General features: G+C 42.1%; 1 protein-coding gene across 1 annotated transcript in view; it reads right to left on the reverse strand.

Annotated features, from left to right (window-relative positions):
* The window catches only part of LHFPL6 (LHFPL tetraspan subfamily member 6), a 137,254-nt gene that overhangs the window by 52,687 nt on the left and 63,602 nt on the right, over positions 1 to 20,965 (reverse strand). The gene's annotated exons all lie outside the window — the stretch shown is intronic.

Here is a 20,965-nt window from a genome sequence, read left to right on the forward strand (position 1 = left end):
TGTTTTTATAGTTACTTTTTAAACAGTGCCCAGTGGCCCCGAGAAATCCCAGCTCCAACCAAAACCGTGCCTCTGCTGCTTCCAGTGCAGATCAGAGCAGCAAGGGTCACTGTCAGCCCCTGACCGTGCTGTGTCTGGCACAGGGCCAGCACCTTTTGCCTTGTTCTGCTACCTTCACAAAGGGCTGGGGTCAGAAAATAGGATCATATTAACTCAGGACTGGTGCCAAAATGATACATGAACTATTCTGAATCCCTGCAATCAGCTTAAATATTACAAAAGAGCAAGCTGCATCCTAATCTACATACCCTCTCCCACTTCATTTATTTTACATGAAGCAATACATTCCTTAAGTTACTGCGGAAATCCTTTCTCTGAGCACCATAACTAATTAATCCCTCTGCAAATGAATAAAGTTGGTCCAGAGAAAGTGCAAATATGGTGCTTGTCAGTTCACTTGATAGTGCCTGATATATATGGCAAAACCTCAACTTCTTGGTCACAGCTGCATCAACACTTAGAAAAATTAAAGTCCTCTTGGAGTTACAGGGAAAATATGTCCAAGGCCATAAGCAAGCATATAAAAATTATTTTGATTTTATTGATTCCCTGAGCTGGCACTTAGTCCCGTGCCTTTCAGAGATGTGCTGCCATTGCATATTACAAACACCCCTCTTGTTTGGTCCCACCTTCCCCTCAACAGCAGCTGCCTTGGCAGTAAACAGAGGATGTAAAACATGAATCCTATCCTGCAATGAGGACACATCAGAAAAAAAGGCATTGTCCCCACCAGCCGTCATGTCACAGCTTCCAAGAAGTCCCAGGAACAACAGCATTTTGAGGCCAAGAATTGCTAAATGATTAAAACTCAACCAGATGCACTGTGCAGCAGAAGCAGCAGCCTCTGTGGAAAATTCACGAAGGTTATCCTTTGAAAATGCTAATCAAAAGAAAACTGATTCGCTTTGGTACCAGCCACTCTTTAAAATAACAAAGAGTGTGCTCATTTGGATTGCAAGACTATTTGTGTAAAGACAGGAAGAACATGGGTTTAGCATAATGATGAGGTCATGTTGTCAGAAGCCAGCCCAGACAAACGTGTCCCCAGGGGCCACCGGTTTAAGGCAACAGAAAGCATCACCACGCTGGACTGCAGGGATTATATTTTTGCTCTGCAAACAGCACGCTCCACTCTGCATCAGTAAAAATTTTTCACCATTCAGCAACACGTGGGCTTTGGCACTGCAAACTCTATGACTTTCTCGAAACACCAATGAATAATAGATGTTGTTGATAGGCATTACAAGAAGCATGTGTTCAGTGTTTCAACCAAATATGGTTGGCCGTGACATCCAGGACTCTAGCTGCGGGCACTTGCCAAGACAGAGAAGACATTATCTTTGTTTTCTCATAGTTCATCATGAAATTCCCAGCTTTCTCCATGCTTGTCATTCTTAAAGCTGCTACCAATGAGTAGAAGAGAAAGAAAACCCTACTTGCAGATTAGAACTTGACCAGTATTTGGAAACTACTTTTAATACTGAGCTTCTACAGAGAGCATGCATTTCTCAGAATGTGCACAGCCAAAGCCTGACTTCACCAATTGTCCAAGGAGACAAAGCAGGTTTAACTGCAAAACTATTAAAATCTATAACTGTACAAACGAGTATTGCTGGGAGAGTGCAGTCCTCAGAAATACATCTCTGCAGAGGTGAGGCAGTGTCATGCTAAGGGCTGCCCAGAGGTTATGAGATCTCCATTCTTGAAGGTATTTAAAACTCACCTGGACACAACCTGAACAACCTGCAGGAATTGTGCTGAGCAGGGGCTTGGGCTAGAGACCTCCAGAGGTCCCTTCTCATCCCTGCAAGCCCGTGCCTCTCTTAAGCCAGGCAGAACTGAGCACCTGCACCTCTGCAGAAGTATCTGTTTAACAGCAGAAGAAATAGAGAAGAAGGTGCCATTTCAAACAGGAAAACCACTTAAACATTCTGATTCCATATAAGCACAGTGTAAGTGCTAGCTGCATGTTACAATTCAAGAAAGCACATTGCCAAGGGCTGGAGCAGTATACCCAAACCCATACAGTAAATACAATGTATAGTCCTGAATCTCAGGGCTTTTCAGTTGATGACCTTGACCTTAATCCCTTATTCCATGCTGTATCAGAAGAATCAGGGATTATCAGAACATGACAGTTAAACAGGCAACGGTTCATATTTTATCTCATTCAAAAGAGTTGTTTGAAGTGATTAACTTAATTCTGCACTGCAATTTCATTCACATACAGTGGAAAGGTGGAGCATTCTATAAAATGGAAGCAATTAGAGCCTGTGCTTTTTTCCAACTAAATCACCCTCATCTCCTTCTAAGGGAATGTAAACCAGAATTAAGATGATTCTAGGCAGAAAAAAACCAAAACACCAACACTAAACTATAACAGCAATTCATACTAGTTGGCTCTAGATGAGGTACTGAATTCAGATGATGAAGTCAATTCCTCTATCAAAGGGTCTCATTAAACTGGAGTGTGGGAATACCCTTCTGTGATAAAAGCTCATATTAGTCAAGAAATAACTTCCAAGGATGGCTGCTGCCAATGAGAATAAATCAAGAACTGCAATTGATTAACTAATTTAAACACTAAAGACAGCTTTGGTTGCTATGGCAATGAAAGAAAGGTCAAAACCCTGATGACCTTGGAGGCTCATGATCCTCTGGGGATCTCAGAACCTAGTCTGGAAATATATTAAAAGGTATAATGCTAGCCAGATTGCCTTGTAATAGCTTGGCTGTTTTTTCAGCTGGAAGACAGACTTTGCAGCATGTTTCACACCAGTCTCCACAGTGTGCAGCTAGCTTCAACTATCTGATATCTTTTCAGCATCAAAAATCAGCTGGGACATCTGAAAGCCTCAAACATTTCCTTTGTGCTCCATTGTTGGCGTGTACTACTCTCAAATTTCAGTTCCCTTTCTCATTGAGCACTTCATTATCAAGTTCTTATTGCTAAGTTAGCTTCCTGGGTAGCTGCTCCTAAATTCATTGTACTTTTCATCCTCCATTCTACTTAGAGGTCTGATTCAGAGCCTTTTGATGCATAAAAAGCCACTGTAGAAAGTGGAGGAAAAGCAGCACCTGAACATCCCAGAAGAAACCAACACAGGCCACGAGCCTGTGAGCTGAGCTGAGCTCAACGATTTGCTGTATTTGCAGCACCTGAGGATGTGGCCTGTGATACTCAGGAAACCTCCTGGCCAAATGTTACACCTGACTGCTGTTTGATGCCCACTATCTCCAGCAGGACTTTGTTAGGATCCTCCTGCCTTTACCCACCCAACCCAGACAGCAGCAAGGAACTCAGAAACTCTGCCTGTATTGTGTCCAAATTCAGCTATCACTGAATAACAGGTATCTGTGAGAAGCAAGCAAAAATGAAATGACTGTGTGACCACAACAGCCTTACTGTGCAAAGCATTTGCCAAATTTCAATAATTATTTAGACAAGCCTATTAGCCTTCTTTTGGAAAACACGATCTTCGTTTCAGGACATACTAAACAGTCACATGTCTTGTGTTTGAGTACAAACATTGATTTCTCTTGTCAAGATGGTAGGCAGTTTTTTCTGAGGACAGAACTACTGCTGTGCAGAAGGGCTCTGTTGTTTCAAAATAAATGTTTCTCTGAGGAATTTGTCAGAACATCAAGATTAGCTGTTATTCCCTACTGCATTTGTAAAGACTCAGATTACATTCCAATCCTTCTTTTTAGAAAATATCAAAGCATGCTTTCCTCAGTTTTTAATTAAGATGTTTATCTGTAATTGGTATTACATTAGTATTGTATTGTATGTTAACCAAGACAGAATCCACATTTGTTCTGTCTAAAACCACAGCCACCAAAATTGCCAGCTGCAAACTGGCAAAAACCTTCAGACAAATGCATTCTTGATCATTTATCTTTAGACTAGTCCCTTAAGCTTATTTATTTGTTGTTGGGTTTCAAATATTTTAAAAGTTGATCAATTAAGTGTAGGTGTGTTCTTCTTACCTACCACGGGGTTACTACAGATTTTACAAAGAGTATAGAAAAAGTCATATTTGATGGGCATCACAGAGTAAAGCAGGACAAGAGGGAATCAGTCAATTCATTGGCTGGAGGAAGTTGAAAAGACTCATGGTTTGAAGCTTTGTGTTACAATGACACTCTAGACATTGCCTGATTCACCTTCAGCATGCAGGCACAGGGCACCAGAGAGCATCAGTTCAGCAGGAGAAGTTACTTAGTTTGTTGAAAGGAAAGCATCCAGTTGGCTGGCTTTGCTCTTCCTAACAAGAAAACACTCTGGGTCAGCTGCACAGGACATCAGGCTCACTTGAAAGTTACGTACTTTAATGGCCACGTATCTTCATCCTCTCTTTTTTCTGCCCTGAATCCATGAAAGCTTTTGTGACAGCTGCATACTATTTATTTATGTGAGAGCAGATTATGGCCCACTTGGGAAAGTCAGTCTTGATGCACAGAGCTCACTCTGCAATGCTCCAGCAAAAGCAGAAGTATTGAGCTTTCCACCATAAAACTGGAGGGTGTTGGGAAGAATTCTCCCATAAAATTTATAGCTATCAACATATCTACAACCTTCGACCTTACTGCACAGTATTCATATGCTATAAACCTCATCTCCATCCACAGGAGAGCTGCTGGCCCTGAGGGAATGAAGTTTTTCCTGATTACCACACTGGTATCCACTTCTTTTTCTTTCTTTCAGAGGAGGGTGCAGTGGTCTGACCCTGGCTGGATGTCAGGCATCCAACAAAGCCACTCTATCACTCCCTTCCACAAGTGGACTGGGGAAAGAAACTATAACAAAGGTTTGGGGGTTGTTCATGAGAGATCCCTCACCAAATACCATCACAGATAAAACAGACTCAAAATGGGGATATTCGTTGAATTTATAACTTACAAAATCAGAGCACGATAATGAGAAGTAAAATAAATCTTAGAAACACCCTTCCCTGACTCCTCCTCCATCCCAGCTCTACCTCCCACCCCAGCAGCATAAGGAGAAGGAGAATGGGGGTGGTCAGTTCATCACATGTTGTTCCTGCCAGAGGGGAGAGCCCTGTGCATGTGCCTCCCCACGCACCCTGTGGTGCCCCTTAAGTTTCTAAAGCCTTTGGCCCTCCTCTCTGGTCCTCCTCAGGCTGCAGCACCAGGGTGGGGTTCAGTGTACGATCCTTATGAGTGACAGTGTCTGGGGGTGGCGAGGGTGGGGAACAGAGACAGAGAACATACAAGCTATCTGTGGACTCTATATCCCTAGCTTTCCCTCTTCTCTGACTTCACTTTCCCCCTATGCCCAATTTCCTCCTCTAGCTTTGCTCCCGTCCCCTGCCAGCAGCAGCAGAGGATATCCTTGCCACCACTGCTGTCCCACATTATTGCTGTCCCATCACAGAAGCAATGCCTGGGCTCCCCCCTCCCCTCTTCCCACCTCTCAGGATCTCTCGCTGGTCAGAGTGACCCCGAGATACGTTAGAAAATCTCTTTTCCCAGCCCAGGGGTCGAAGAAGGAGTCAGAGCTCTTCAGTTCTGGGTCTCAAGGTTGTTTATTGTATCTTATCTATAAAATTCTTTCTCCTGACCTGCCAAGGTCTGCTCAGCAAGACAGTCCAGGCACTCTGCCCACCTCCGGGCTGTGTTATCTTTTTATACTAAAAACTACGTGTACAATATTTACAATTACTGTCCAATACCCATCACCTATGTTAGACAGTGAGCTTCCACTCTAAACCAATCTAAAAGTGCCAACATCACAGCAGAAGATGGAGGCCAAGAAGAAGAAGGAGAAAGGCTGGACACACCCAGATTCCTCCATCTTGCCCCCTGAACCTCCATTCTAAAAACCACAAAAATCTATTTTTCACCCCATGATAAATTCACTATCATTCTACTTAAACTGCCGTGGCTTGTAATTCTTCATATAAGGTTGGTAATTGTTTTTCCCAAGGGCTAAATTAAAGGCACAGGGGTCTTGGGCTCTGTGCCAAGGTCTCTGAGCCCCCTTGGGCAGGGGCTCAAGTCCTCCAGGGCAGCCAGAGGAATTTCCTGGGTTCCGACACCCACCCACCCCCAGCTCCGTGGCTCTTGCTCTCGCTGCGGTTCACGCTGGAGGAATGCTAATAGGATAAGCTGGTTGAGCCAGGCAGGAGTTCAGCAGATTTTCCGCTCTGTCCTGCTGGCAGGAGGGACGTGGAGCTCTTGGAACATGGGCTGGTGACTGGGGCTCCTGGACTGCCAGGCAGCCCAAATGCTGCGGGTTTATCACCTCGCCCGGGGACAGCAGGGCAGGGAGCCATTGATGCCACCACAGGTCACAGGCGCTGTGTGTGTGTCACAGGACTCTTCTAGCCAGCCCACGGCTGGGCACTCTGCATCTTGTGGCCATGGAGGTGCTATAACAAGTTTAAACAGTGTGGTTTTACCAAGTAAAGGGTGGCTTTGTGTAACATTTAAAAGTCTGATTTTCTTCAGACTTCTTCTTAAAATATATTTGGTCACTATAACTGTTAAGCTGCAGCTCACTGAGTTTCATGAAGAGATTTTGGTTGCCATTAAATAATTTTACCTAATTTCACATTCCAGAGGCGTTCCCTTGGCCAACGCTTGCACCCAGTTCAATGAGCACATGACCAGAGGGTTGAAGCCCACCTGCAATTCCACCTGGCCCAGCATCCCAGCTGTGGTGGCCTCAGTGGGGACAGGCATTCAATGCCACTGCACCCAGGCAGGTGCTTGAAGAAATAAGGAAGTCCAGCCCACATCCCACACACCCTTGTCTGCCTAGGATGGGTTGAGAGCCAAGCCACTGCCTCTCACCTCCCCTAAGCTTGAGCCAAACAAGATGCTTTCCACAGAGCCCATGAGGAAAGCTGCAGATGAACTGGAAGCTGCTTCTTGTGGTGAACTGGGAGACAAGGGAAATGACAGGGGATGATGAGGCCAGGTTGCATTTTTAGCCTGGGCACCAACTAATTTTTCTCTAAAGTTTTATGTTTTGCAGTGCTCTTTGCCTCTGGTTCTTTTGTATCCACTATGAAAAAGTTGCACATGCTATTTATTACCACGGACCACCCAATCACTTTTATTTGACGAATATGGCCTTCTCAAGAAGTCCCAGCAGGGAGTAATTCTCAGTTTTTCTCAAGTATTTAAAAGAGTTTCTAGTTTGATAAAGGAAATCCCAGAGCTACAAACCTGCTTTTGTCTAGAACATTGCCTCAATCCTACCAGCAAAACTGGCTCATGCATATTATCCTTAACTCCATAATTCCTTGACATGATTCAGTAACCCTAAGCAAAGGCAACATGTTACAATCCATTGCTGGACCTTATCCCATCAGCTCCGAATTGTTATAATTTATCACTAACCCCAGGCAGTCCAAGTTTATTCCATTTGATATGCAGACTGACATTCACAGTCATGGAATATTTGATGGTTTTTGCCAGAGTTTCCCATTTTCAGAATATGTTTGAGCTATACATTCAGCTAGCAAATCATGATAATAATATTAAGACAAAAGCCATCTTATGCAGTTTGGGCACAGGCCAGTTAATACAGCAGAATCTTATGTGTCTAAGCCTTGACTGATGCTCACAACATAAATTCCCCTAGTAATTAACCTAGACTAATAACTCCCAGCCATGCTTAGGAGACCACCCTCTTGCCCTCCCCAGCTACAGACTCATCATTTAAATGCTTTAGTGGCTGCTCCTGGCAGGCTGGGGAGGAATGAAAGCATAAACATTTCTGAGAGTGAGGGAGAAGGTGGTGAGGAATGAAATCACATATCAGTCAGTCCCTAGTTGATATCTTATTTTTGTAAGAATGGTATGTCTTGTTCATTTTGCCGATGTGAAATAGAAAAGAGGATGTGGGATACGGAGGATGAATTGATGATGGTGAGAATGAAGGAATTCCAAATGACAAGACAAAGCAGCTCTGGAAATCTTCTTGACCAATTTGCCTGCAGCAGTCTAGTAGGCTTAATTCTCTATTATTCTAGAAATTTCATCCTACTCTGACAAAATAAGTGAGCCTTGCTAACCAGTAAGATGCTACATTTTTAGAAATATGAAAATCCAAGAAAAAAGAAAAATCCCAAAGGTATTTAAAACCAGGAGAAATCACCCTTCTGCTACCTATGTAGGGCTCCCCTCCCTTCTTCCCTCTCTCCCTTTTGCTGTGCCTTCTTAAAAAGCAGACACAAGGAGCAAAGAGAATAAAGGCTGTCATGTTTACGGTCCTCAGGATAAGGAGTGCATCAAGGGCATAATTGGAGTGTGCTGCTCTCCTGTTACTTGTTTTCCAAACCCTGTAGAAAGATAAGCATAAATTAGAGCAGCTCTGAGGTGGCTATCTTTGTATCAGGGGCTGACAGTCCTTGCAATACTCTCTGGAAAACACTGGACCCAAGAATTTCCCATGGCAGCTTATGCTATCTTTACCTTTCCATGCCTTCCCCTAGCACAAACAAAGACAATTAAACCCAGTGCACTTAGCTCACTGTGTATGGCTGTGGGTTTGTGATTGGAAGGGAAAAAAAGAGACAATAAAGAAAAAAAAGTGCTTTAAAATGCACTCCAAACATACTTTAAAAGCATACACATTGGATTCTGTTCCTTTGTGCTCACCAGCTTCCCAGGCCACAGCCACAGCAGTGTGCAATCCATATGGTTAAACCAGCAAGCAGCAACGAGCATGTGGAAGAACAGGAAGAATATTTGGAAAGGTTTTGAGATGATCCTCCTACAGCTGGGTCTTTGAAACAGATGCAGTGGGATAGAAGATCTTCCTGAACTGTAAGACCAAAATTAGGGATTTATTGGGTCATGTCAAAGACCCCCCTGGTTTCCCATCTGTCCATCAGAGAAGAACAGAGCAAGTCTGTTACAGACCCTTCTCCAGATCTTTCCTCCAGGCTTGCAGACTCTGCAGCTCAAGGACTTTCTCAGCCAGAGGCAATGCCCTTATACTCAGCAGCCCTTGGGGGATTTTCCTGCCATGAATTACTCTCATAAAAGAGACATTTCAGCATTTTAAGCAATGCTATGCACGTTTCTCACTACCTGGGTAAAGAAACACCTCCTTTTGTTTGTTTTGAACTCACTGCCTGCTAAAACTTTTTGATGCCCTTCAGTTTTTCTAATGAATAGGAGAGCCTGCTATTCACTTTTCTTTCTTTTACTTTTTTTTAAGTCTTTCACATAACCTTTTCAGTAACCTCTTTTCCAGACTGAAAAGTCCTACCTACTTAGCCTTCTACTTATATAGAAGCTATTCAGTAAATTTTAGCACATATTACAACTTTTATTAAACTCTACCTTTTTTTCTTCTTTTTTTTTTCACATTCTAGGCCATGTTTTTAGGGAAGGAGGGGAAAGAGAACCAACATAAAACACAATATCCACAACCTGTGGAAGCCACAGTCTAAGTGAGAGTCTGTATGCCCTGGCATCTTTCTCCCGCACAGAATCTGGATTGAGCCATCCCAGCCCCTGCATTGTAATTATGCTTCCAAGACCTGAACAGTCAACCATTTTTAATGAAAAAAACAATATACCAGTTCTTGAAGAGGTTTAAGCCATCTCCCTCTTAGCTCCAAAGAACTTTCTGGTACCCTTCAGTTCTTCCAGTGGCTGTGGTATTCTCAGTAAAGCTCTGAAGGAGCCCCAGGAAGCCTTAATACTTCTTCAGGCTCAGCACCTTCTGGGTTCCCTCTGTGGTACAGTTGGTCTGTCTCTCCTCCAGCCATCAGCCACACAGATCATGCCCCCTCCACACTTGTCTACCATCCATCCAGTATTATACTATATTATACCTATATTACATTTCAATATGCTTCATAACCAAGCAACATGAAAGCTTCCATGAAATCTTTTCTTTCTCTTCCCAAAAAATCTACTTGGCTACCAAGAGGTTCCCATTGCTGCCCACACCTTGCCCCCCTCTCATCTCCTCTTCTTTCCATGCAGGTGCAATCGCTGAGGCAATCTTCCTTACAAATGAGTTAGTGTCTGCTGCAGGTGTTCCAAAGCATTATGGTGAGCTGGGAATTAACAAAAACAGAAAGTGCAATAAAATAGTATACACAATATATGAAAAATATTGATTGTGCAGCTGACATTAAAATATTTAAAAACTATGCTTTTTCTATGCTTGGAATTGCCTGTTGTTGAATATCTCAGTTCAACTTTCTTTTTGTTGTTTGTGATCAGCTGTGTATGCTTGTGTTTGCCTTAGTGCTGTCTTTCAACAGCACTAAGTCAGATGAAAGTCTGTCAGAGCATTAAGTATCAATTATCACTGTGGCTGTATAAAGAGATTTGAGGGCCCTGGGTCTGTTAGGATTTTTACATTTAATTGTGTTCACCTTGAGAAGGAGAGTTACACAACTACTCCACTTCCATGCAGATAGGATTTCTTGTGAGTAGGAACTAGCACTTTGGGGGTTCATTTGCATAAAGCCTTATTAATAAAAGCAAAATAATTTGATCAGAATACTGACATTCTAATGAAAGAAAGTTTGGATGCTGTAATGAATGTGGATTCCACCTTGACAAATCACCTACGTTCTTTCTTGTTGATTTAGCACTGTAATAAAGGCAATGGTCTGGGTTTTTTTTGTTTTTGTTCTTTTTTTCTTTTTTCCACTGGGTTGCAATAATTTACAACTGATTTTTTATTTCCTTTCACACAGTGCCCTGGAGCTGCCTCCAACCTTTTCCCCAGAAGCAGTAAGAATTTGGATCCTTTGTTACACAGAAATAAAAGAAATATTCATCGTCCAGTGGTGTGATTGGTGTGAGGCCATTCACACTCAAGGCAGCCTCTGTATTCCCTCCTCACTCTGAAGATTGGTTCCTCTCCTGTATCACCAGCAGTTTGCACTGTTCCCTGTGAGACTGGGAATGAAAGCATTACTGCCTCCAAGGGACTGCTCTCTCCTCTGTCACAGAGAAACCAGGCAGTTCTGGGAAGCGTGGAACCTGTAGCAAGATGGGCACAAGCACCTAGAAGACACAAGTCCTCTTCTTTGCAGCAGCTGAAAGGCAACATGTTCCCCAAGGGCCTCTTTGGAGATACAAGGCTAAAAATTACCTCCTGCTGCCATGGATTCACAGCAGTGTGGCTGGTAAAGGCACATGGGTCCAAACCACCAATGTCTTTGGAAGCTGGCTTCTGCAGGACCTCCAGCTGGAAGTCAGATGGTGAGTTCTGACCCCAATGCCTAAAGACTGTAGCGAAGCTCTCCTTGCTCCTTTTCACCTGCACCTGCCCATACCTCACTTTTAAGAAATCTCCATGGAATCTCCTTAGGCACTGAACAAAGCAAAGTCTACATCATGACTCCATCCCAGACAAGGCAGAATAATTGATCACTTTAATTTGCATCACTCCTTTGTCCCATCTCTCCATCCTGTCATTGCAGGTAACAAGCCTATCACCATTTAAAGCCAAAGGGTTAACAATATCATGCATTCCAATCCATATTTGACACCCAAATAAATAGACTTCACAATAGGGGCTAGGATCAGAGGAGATTAAAAAGACTCCACACCTCCAAGTACCAAAAGACTTTGATTTAGGGTTTTATGACATTTATGACATTATGGCAATGTCAGGTTTTGGATTAAAGGTGCCTGAGTCCATAAACTCTGCAGAGGAAATATTCTCACTGGCAAACAAAATAGAGCCAATGGAAGAGAGCAAAGAGAGCATGAACCTACTTCCAAAGTGAAAAGATCTTGCCTCCCCCTATATTTAGGCTTGATACACCATTTTGGTAGTAAATTAAAACTGTAAAATCTAGAAAGTATACTGCTCAGGACAGGAACTTGCATTCTACATGAGGGAAAATGATATTTAGCTCTTAAACGACTGAGTATGGAATTGTTCCCTAACATTGAATTCACAATGTTGAAAACAAGTTAATCTCATAAACAAAAGACAAGGCTAAAGCATCTCATCCCTGTGCTGTTACTAATGATAAATGTATGTGCTCTCAGCCTTGGCAGTACAGTGCACTCTCCCCAGATGAGTAATATGCTCAAACAACCAGCCTTGGAGACAGGAAATGGACAATTTATTTCATCTTTATTTAATGGTCAGCAAACAACACATTACAATTAAACCAGGTCCCATCTTTCATGCCATGCACAAGGACTTTAATCTCATGGGTCTACACTGTAAAGCAAGAGGGAAATTTCTGAGGAAGTTCATTAGTAGAAATGACCTTTTACAAATGAATTAAAATATATGTGCATTGGCTGAGACTACAGCTTGGAACACAAGCTCTTGCAAGGGATTAAGAAACTCCTCTACTCCTATTTTCCTCCTGTAGGTTATGAAGATGCAGAATTAAAGATGTCCCCTCCTTTTACAGATCTTGTAGACAGTCAAGAATGGGAACAGGTGAAGAAGCCTTCAAACCTAATGGCCAGTAACATGAGATTCTTTACTGTTCATTCACAGCATCAGCAAATTGCTTCCCAGGTGCCTAAATATAATAATTACTTTTTCTGGGGGATGCTGCTGAAGGCCATGGATGCATCCTCACAAGGCTACAGGTTATGTCCATACAAAGGGTTGAAAAGAGAAGAGAGGCACCAGATCGTGAGACCCTCTGACTACTCACTAACTGCTCCTTTCTGCAGAATTTGCAGATTCATCATTTTTTAAATGTTTCCTACAGGCAAAACTTTAGGAAGGTCCAAGGCACTCTTCATAGGAGTCTCAGATTGGGGGGGGGCGGGGGGGGGGGGGGGAAATTGGGTCATCAGCTCCACTTTCATGGGAAAATTTAGGAAATAAAGATCCTCTTGCACTTCCAGCACAGACAGTAAAAGCATATGGAGAAATGCTAAACATATTCATTTGTTTGTTATGGGTGAAAAATACCCAGGTTTTGTGAAAGTAGAAAAAAGCCAAAACCATATTAAAAAATCCCACAACAGTTAGTTCATTTTATTTCTTTGTGCCAATAGAAACCCAATACTTTCTGAGAGTGATTGTTTTTTGTATTGATATGCATTAAGTCAAACTGAAGCATTTCCAGAGCTGGTGCAGAACAACTGGTCCTTCAAAATCACACAGAAACTAAAAGGGTACCTCGGGTTTATGTCCTTTGATTTCCTGGTCATTACAAGTTTCCAGTTTTAGTCAGGTACTAATACTGCACAACAACGAAGACTGCCTGCACAAAACAGAGTTAGTGATATTTACAGCAGGAAAGAGCCCAGTAGCAAAATTCCAATCTCCTCTAAGGATTTCAGTTCTTCATTGAAGACTTCAGTGCTGGGCCACAACTACTTACAGAGAAAGCAGACCTCATCCGCTCCAGTGACTGTTTTCATTTAGTTCTTTTGCACAACACTCAACAACACCCAAAAAAAAAGTCTTTGATATCACTCAGACATTCCTCAGTCCAACAGAGTACATGTTTAACTTTCTGATGTCTCCATCTCTCCAAGCCAGTCAGATGCAATCTGGAAGCTATGTAGTCCTATTAGTCTGGCACCGTGCTTGAACTAATTATGTAGAGACACAGCAGTTCTGTGATTTCCAAATACAGATGGAGAATCTTCAGCTGGCTCAAGGCTGCACGTACTGAGCCTTCTGCACATTGGTAAGACACTTAGAAAAAGTGGGAAGTATTGCAGCATATACAAATAGCAGACTAGAATTTGAGTTTGAATGGCTCCATATTGTGCAGAAACTTAAAAGCAAATATCTCACCTGGCAAAGGGTTTGCATTCTTTAGTGAAATACTCATAGGAACAGCAGACTGGACCTATTTTCCAGAAGTCTAAAGAACAGGCCAGCAGTTATATTTAGTCTTGGTGCTATTAAACCAGTAATGTCTCCTTCATGTTTTTCCTCTAGTCACACACTGATTTTCTCATTTCCTGAAGTCCAGCTGAATTCAAGTTTTTATTACATATGCTGTGCTGCAACAATCTGATTTTTATGGAAAACTTTTCACACACAGAGAGAAAGGTAGACTACACACACACACACACACACACACACACACACACACACACACACATATGCTGCAGTTGCTGTACACCAGGAGGGGACTCAGTTCCACATGGATGTGCTCACCTCGTCTTCCTTTGCAGTCAAGTGACAGAAACTTTTTGGCGCACAAACTGGAGTTTCTGCACCAAAGCAAGATGATTAAAATCAGCCAGATGAATTAGAGCCCAGGAGCACCTTCTTCTTCTAGAATGTATCTAGACATGTATTTCAGGCATAATCAAAATGCTGCGAGCATTCAAAGCTAGGATAATGAGGCACCAACCTAATATTTTAGCCTAAGTATCTCTGTAACTTAGACTGTTTCTAGGGCCATGGTTAATCAGTTTGACATCATCTCATAAATACTTGATACATTCCACCTCCCTCTGATATTAAGTATCCTAAGTATAAGAAAGGTAATTTGTGAGAAGGTTTTTGGCATTAGACAACAACACATGGTCAGATTCTAGATTCTAATAAGCCTCTGGTTTGGCAAGAAGGCAAGAAAAGTTGGGATTGAGACTTCTGCATATAGGTAAGGAAAGGGTACCTCTTCTTGGATCCCTTCTCCACTGTGACTCACCACACCTGCAGCCTCCCTGAGGAGGTTCTGCTTTTAGGAAGTATCTGGGGACCAGCAAGTCACAAAGGTGATGGGAGGTAAGGCTGTAGGTCCTGCTCTCTCCTAGCCACTGAATCAGGGACACAGTTCATCCCTGAAGGCTGCATGACAGCTAGGTTATATCTGGCCTTCCTCATTCAAGAAGAATGTACTACATCAGGGCATCTTTTGTGGCTTTTTTGTCCCATCTGAAAATACCATTTCATACAATTTAGAAAGAGTTTCCAAAGCAATCTTTTCAAAGCTGTCAACGCTTGGAAAGTCTTTGTTTAGAAAGACTGAAATAATTTTCAGAAACCGTCACCCACAGACTTTAATTTTTCAATCACATGATATGTCTGTTTGCAACAGCATCTACCATAGTGCTTTCTTAAGAGCTACCAATAAATAATGGATGGCTCACTCATTGCCTTAATTCTCTTTAAATAAGTAAAGAGGCTCTGAGCACACCAAATTACCACATCATTTCTGATGTCCTAATGGAGTCCCCACTTAAATCAGTTTGAGACAGGAAATCAGGAAAGTGCAGTGATCAGACAAGTTTTCCAAGCATTACATTAACGTCAAAAAAAAAACAAGCCCAGAAGTGAAATTATTTTACCATTTTATGAAAGGCTTTTCCTGAGCCCTCTGAGGCTATTCCAGTCAACCCTTCGCAACTGCTGCATTCTGGGTCTCGAGTAGCACTAACAAGCAGCAGCTTACAGTAACACTAATCTTGACAAACTTTAGTCATCTGAAATTTAGCCACTTAATCTAAGCTACTCATCAAGCTTCCTGCTTCAATCAGTGAAGTGAAATAGGTGCCTGGAGTGCACAAAATTTCTCCAGACTATTATAAAGGTTGCTCAACTAGATGCTGACTGCAACAGCAAAAATTGTTTATAAGATTTTTCCATTTCCTCTAAAGTCAATTTTTCACACTTTTGTGGTCCAGTTTGCCACTTCTTAATCCTTCCATTGCAGCTATTTATGGGACCATACTTTTAATCCTGATTTAAACAACTGATGTGACAAGTGTAAAAAAGAGCCTTTTTGTGGAGCAGTCCCTAATCAAAGAATATTTTTACAGTTGATGTTGAAAAGCACTTCTTGAAATTATTTAACCCAAATGCCCTGCTGAATAAGGGCCAGCTAGACCAAGTTGTCCAGGACAGTGTCCAATCAGGTTTTGAATATCTGTCTACAGCCTTGGGCAACCTGCTGCAAAGCATGATATAACCTTAACTGTCATCCAGTGACTATGAAGGATCTGGATCCATGAGTCATTTTGTATCCATGAAAACACACACTACTTCCAACTGGTCTGGCACAACCTCCTCCATGCTCTCTCCTGTGACCACCAGTGCTGTGATTCTGGTGGCTGCACCAACAACAAAATCAAGGTCACAGTGCATCTAAAGAAACGATTATGTTTGGTAGTGCCCATATTCCATTTGATGGTTTCCCTGGCAAGTTCATCATGCAAGTACAGGAACTTTGTGCTGACACAGAGAGAGGATGGAAACAAACTGGACATGTAAGGGAAGACCAGACCATTCTGTCAGAGAGGGAGAGGGAAGATGACCCAGACCTTCACCTTTCAGTGTCAATCAGATATTAAATCAGCTCAGCAGGCTTGCAAAACCACATCCTTAATTTCCACAAGAGTCTCTAGTGAGGTTAAAAATGAAAAAATCCATTCCATTTCCCTCTTCTAGCATGATCCCAGCAACAGGTGTACCAGCATATCCAAAGGGATGGAAATTGCAAATTCAGGAGCAGAAACTATTTAAACCAGGTCTGTCATTGAAGTCAGCATCTTGTCAAATGAAACCTCTAAAGACACCTCTTTAGGAGAAAATTAACTGCCCTTTGGAGGTTCTTTTTTCTCTCTACAATGACTGAAGACATAGCCTAGGTAGCTAACTCAGCTTAGGCAGCTAGCATGTAGAAGTTAAAGGCAGCTGAGATTAATGTCCCTCCTGCAGCTGGGGGGCTAAGAAAGCTTGGCCTGCAAATACTCTTGCATTTTGCACTTTTCATAAGGAGAGCTGAAACACCCTGTCCCTTAGCAACCAACCAGAGGCCATTTATTGAAACTTGCAAAAGCTTTTGAGCAAGCCCCTCTCCAGAGACTTATTAAAAATGAGTAGTCATGGGATGAGAGGTAAAATTTCGTCACGCATTGGAAAGTGTCTAAGAGACCAAGATGAAAGATAGTAAGCTTGCTTTTACTGTAGTAAAAGATTAAAAGCAGGATGCCTAAAATTTCTGTGCTAGAGATGTTGGTTATTGAATTTATTAATGATACAGAGGCAAGAGCAACAGCTAGCACTGAAGAAATTATTTATGCTAGCCTTTCAGCAACATCCAAGGTATGGGAAGAAAAAGCATGAGATATTTTGTACGACACACACGCTCCCAACTGATAAAGTTTTGAAGTGATCTTCCCTTCAACTCCAATACGAAGCAGCCAGAAGTATTTTCAGATGCACTGATCATTATGGTGAGAGGACATTAGATGAAATTCACTTACAGCATCAGAACAGACTCCTGTGTAATGTTGAAGTGGGACAGTACACAAAGACATAAGGCTTTGGCATGGAGAAGACAACAAGAAACACCCCACAGACTCCTATTCTAGCATTTATTGCTTGGTGGAAGACCATTAAATTAAACAACATTGTGAAGTCTCCTGTGAAAGCCAAACTGCTTCACCTTCCGCTGATTTGCCATCTAACCTAGATGATTATCATCCAAGTCTCCCACTAAAGTCAGCACCTTATTTTTCTTTTAGTGTCTCATAAGGTTAATCTGCTTGAATTAAGTGTGGCATGTCATGGTGTTCATTGGCTGAAATGCTCTTTAGGCTCACAATATACCTGTAACATATGACCCAAATAATACAATTTTGACAGAAAAAAATAGCCCATCACAAGGAGAAATTCACATCCAATTCCTGAAGCTGCAGAACCATTACAACACAGCAAAGGCCAGTCTATTGCTAAAGAATGGCAAAGTAATAATGTAGAGAATGTTTCCCCCCTGCTTCATGTGGTTGGACACCTCTAAAACATTCTTTTCAGACACAAAGACAAAAGCTGCAGAGTCACCCATAGGGTATAATTAATCCCACATCATATTAAACCACGGGAAGTAGCACAGTTGTCCCAGAACCCAGAACAAAAAATTGCCAGGCTTTTTAAAATACAGTCTGCAGGTGGGTACATGAAAGTTTTGCACTAAAATGATGGGGCTTTGCCATCTGAAATGCATAAACCTATACAAAATCTAACTACCTGCTGTAAATTGAAGCACCATAAAAATAAAATTGAACAATTACCTTTTGTGGGCAGTGTAGATTGAGCTATATATCAGATCTAACATGACTCCAAAGCAGTAAAATTCCACCAAACATAGCTGAAAGAGTTGCAGTCAGCACTTGATTTAAACTTTGGACTGAAGGTACAGAGGAGGTTTAGGAGACAAAATTATCAGAGGGATCATGGCAGTGGCAGGGGGCATGGAAAGCCATTGTGTCACCACATCTATTCAAGAGCTTAAAAGAACTGGAGGAGTTCAAAGTGAGAAAAAAAAATAACACAACAGAGAAGCCACAAATGATGAGGTACAATTCTGCTGCCAGATACATACACAATATTCCGACAGATTTCAGTGTTCTGAATGAAGGGCAATGAAAGTGCTCATGCTTATAATAGCTTGTCTTTCTTTCACTCCTTCCTTTGATATCTCTCCTTAACTGGGACTGGACAAAATAATTCTTCTCAGGAACAATGGCAGGACTTTATAGAGAGTTCTCTATTCACTAATTCAGAAAATGCCTCCATTTGTTCTTTATCTTGTTTTTAAATTATGTTGACAATCCTGCTTAAGCAGAGACAGTTGTGGCTGGGAGTTTAGAGGGGTTGGATTTCTGGTTTTGGGCTCTGTGAGGATTCTCTGTGAGACCTCACCTGTCTGAGTAAGAGTATTTTGTCACTGCAGGGGCACAAATCCTCCAAGGCAATGATGTTAGATGCAATCTTATCCCATCTTGCAACACAGAGAGATGTTTAATGGATATCTAACAGACTGGTATGCATATTGCTGAGCTCTTCTACTTGTAGTACGGGCTGAGCAGACTACAGTCTGCTCTGATCTGGAAGCCCTTACAGCCACATCACTGAAGCAATGTCCTTAAGCTCAGTAATGCTGCAGGCCTTTGAGTTAGTTACAAAGAAGGCATGTTAAACTCAAACACAACCTGGCACTAGAGCAGTTTTAAAGGTCCTGAAGCCATGATGCTATTCTGTGTCTGGCCAAAACAGAGAGAAGGCACAAGACCTCACCTTAGTCTGCTCTCACCTGCCTGAAAATGTCCTTCCTTGAAATCCAATGAAACAATTAGTCCAAGGAAGGCTTATTTGTGGGAGGAAGGCTTGGCAGAAACAGCCCTTGTGAAGCTGAGCTGGAAGCATCTGTATCACATGCCACTGTGGAATAATTCCCATCTGAGCCCTGACAGCCTCCCTCCAGCTGGGAAAGCCCCTGATCCCCAAAGGACTTTGTCTAGGACAACCACCACAAGATAAACACAAGCTACCACCCATAGTTGTCTGCAGGCAACTTCAGCTTCTGCCCACATGTACACAAATATTTCCATGCCAAAGTATGCAGTAGGGTTTTTTGTTATATCTCCTGCCCAAAGATGATCCAACGGGGAAAACAAAACCTATGTGTGTGTGTTAACACTTATTATCACTTATATCCCTCAACTGCACTTAAAATTCCTATCCCTCCCCAAGCTTTTGGCTGCTCGGAGTTATGATCTGGAAACATGTTTGCCCATCCTCAAAAATTCCTGGGATTTCAAAACTGTTTCCTGTCCTCCTTTAGAATTTTCTCAGTATTGACTCTTGAAAAATCATGAAATGCCAACACCAAACCTCTAAGAACTCCTTCTCTACAGCAGGCAGCAGACAGGTTGGTTAGAGCTTCTCACTAGGTTTGAAGGTTGCAACTGATATCCCAAAGTCAAGTGATTCAGATCAAAGACCTGAGCAAAAGCTTCTCACATCTGATTCTGATAAAATGAATTTGCTTCCTCAAAAAGCCCCCAGCCACCATTGCTTGCTATGCCTGTCATATTGGAGGCAGGCAAATGTTTTTACATCTGTTTTACGAGCAAATTAGCTAAAATGCAAGATAAAAGGTTGAACCTCTCTAGGGTCATCTTGAAGATAATGGTCAGGTGTCTTCTCAGCTAGAAAGATGTTAAATGCGACTTAGTGACCCTTTTAGAGACAATTGCTGCTGGTGAGCACTGCAACAGTGACCTCCAGCTGACCTGCCATTGAGCACAGCTTGACCAGACTCCATGAGTGCAGAAGCTCTGCTCCAGGACATTTTAGCAAGCTCAGATCAGGGAATTTATGTTCTAAGAGTCCAATGAAACTGTGCCATTATTGAAGGGCTGCACCCTGAGGGTGGGGTTAGACAGCTTGCAGCAATTGTCATTTAAGCCAAAGGGCAGTTTGTTTCCTCTACCTCCAGTGATTTGTGCGCCACATAGACGGCAAATGCAGGGAATCCATGGCCTTTATTTTTTTCCTCCTTCCTGGTTTTGGTTTGGTTTTTTTTTTGGTTTTTTTTTTTTTTTTTTTTTTTTTTTTTTTTTTTTTTTTTTTTTTTTTTTCTTCAGCCAGGCCAGTTCCCTGGCTCAGTTTGCTATGTAGTTTCACAAACAGCAGCACCATCACAAGGCTGGGGCAAGAGCTGTGGATGGGGACTCTCTGAATCCAGTTGAAAAGATTGCGTGAAACAGTTTGGGCTGCAGAGCACTTAGCCCAAAAAGGGCATGTTCAAACCTGATGAGAAAAACTTTCTGTGGCCTGTATTTTCAAAAGTATTTGAGGCACTTAGAGATTCAAGATTGATTATTTCTGAATAACAGGGTAGAGTCTACAATAGAGAAGGCTCTCATATCATGTTTGACTTTGGGAGTTAGCTTAGAAGTTTTTGCCAGTATACTTTCCCAAAAGCTATTAAATCTAGTAAATGGTAGTACAGTCTATGACCTGCCCCTCAAATAATAGGGTACTTAATAGAGATTTTCTGAGGTGCTATCTTGCTTGTTATGTGTTTAGATAGCAATTCAGAGACCTACAAGAAATATATTCTAGTGATTGCATTGTATCACAGTTCCCTTTGAAGATACTTTTAAAAGAATTAGTAGGTTTCAATACAATCATGGCTATTTAAGATTGTGTTTAAATGCC

Source organism: Agelaius tricolor, unplaced genomic scaffold, assembly GCF_023055355.1.
Source record: "Agelaius tricolor isolate 1412-34295 unplaced genomic scaffold, bAgeTri1.0.p SCAF_26, whole genome shotgun sequence".
Lineage (NCBI taxonomy): Eukaryota > Metazoa > Chordata > Aves > Passeriformes > Icteridae > Agelaius > Agelaius tricolor.